At 42.3% G+C, this 1,602-nt stretch overlaps 1 long non-coding RNA gene across 1 annotated transcript; it reads right to left on the reverse strand.

Annotated features, from left to right (window-relative positions):
• Nucleotides 1-204: 204 nt before the first annotated feature.
• Nucleotides 205-1,602, reverse strand: LOC140854146 (uncharacterized). The gene is made up of 2 exons (XR_012137287.1): nucleotides 1,557-1,602; nucleotides 205-822 (listed from the first exon to the last, which is right to left on the reverse strand). It is a non-coding gene; the product is annotated as an uncharacterized lncRNA (long non-coding RNA).

Raw genomic sequence — 1,602 nt, forward strand, 5'->3', positions numbered from 1 at the left:
TTATATTTCCAATTACAACAATATTTATATCAATATATAACCTAACAATGTGGCCGATTCATCTTCTGTCCTAGTTTTAACAGCAAGACTACGTATGGAGATGAATGGATACAAAACTTTATGCATCAAGTTTACAATGCAACTTGAGTTGTAAGGGCTCCATTTTGCTTGTATGGAGATGAGGACCAAGGAAGAGGCAATCAGGAATTCCAACAATAATAAATTATAAAAGGAAACAGATGGTTACCAGGACCAGTGCAAGTGCAGAGAAGCATTTTACAAATGGAAGGGTTTGACAATATCTCACTTCCCATCAAACATACAATCTACTATTCTCATTGCTCAAGCCTTCTTCCCCCTTATCTCAAATACCAAACCAATTGTTTTAGGTTTACATGAACAGTTATTACTTTCCAAAAAAAATAAAAAGAGAGCATATATAATTTGTAAACTCATATTTCAATAATACGAGCTCAGATCAAGGAAAAAATGGGACTGGACCACTCCATCCTCTACACCAATGTCCTCCATTTAGAGCCCCAGGGAGGGCAAGGATCCCACCTGATTATGTTGGTTGAGGCGTTGTGATGCCATCCTTCTCTTTCTGAGCCGCTCAGCAATGATGAATGCCAGTTCAAGAGACTGGGAGGCATTGAGCCTTGGGTCACAGTGGGTGTGGTAGCGCGAGCTCAGGTCATCGAAGGTGACGGTCCGGGATCCTCCAATGCACTCTGTCACATTCTGCCCAGTCATCTCCAGGTGCACGCCCCCTGGGTGGCTCCCTTCTTGCTCGTGGACATCGAAGAATGCCCGCACCTCAGCCTATGATCAAACATACCATATGAGTACTAGTAATTCAATCAATAAAATTCTCAAGCAAATGGAACTGTATAAAATCTAACAAGATACAGCATCTGATACCCTTTCAAGTGAATGAATTAACAAGCTATAACAAGATATACGCTAACTAGGTTAATGTTAGAGGATGCTTGTGGGAAGTTTCTCAGCTTTCAATACTTGGGGTCAGCCTAGAATATAGCACTGAGTAAACAATCAGTCAACAGACCCACCAAACAACAATTAGACCAGTCTAGGATATCTCATGGAATAAACCAAACAACCAACAACACCCTTGAAAACTATACCCTGTGCTTTTGACCGGCCACCTTCCACAGTTGCTCCCTACCCTCAACCACTTTAAGGAGCTAAAGTTTTATTTAAAACAAAAACATAAGGAACTTCTATTCTGCAGGAAAAGGCATCCCATAATCGTCACCAAGCGTGAAAGGCATTCAGTAACAACCGCACCACTAAGTCCAGCCCCACAAGCCTTCTTCATAAGTGATAGAGCCAGAGGCAACACCCATTGGCATTATTGATGTGGTAGGCCAGAACTGGCGATCCTCCACTACCATGTCTAATTGCACTAGACATCAATTAGTTCTATCTGTGGTCCATCCAACCAAAGGCACATGGCTAACCAGCCTAACAGGATTGAAACCTTTTGGGGAGGACAGGGAAGAGAAAGAGCTAAGCAAAAGATCATGGCTATATACCAGAATTGAATCGAAGGGACGAGTCTTGAGGCCACAAGGAGCCTTG

Source organism: Elaeis guineensis, chromosome 15, assembly GCF_000442705.2.
Source record: "Elaeis guineensis isolate ETL-2024a chromosome 15, EG11, whole genome shotgun sequence".
In the NCBI taxonomy this organism is placed as follows: Eukaryota; Viridiplantae; Streptophyta; class Magnoliopsida; order Arecales; family Arecaceae; genus Elaeis; species Elaeis guineensis.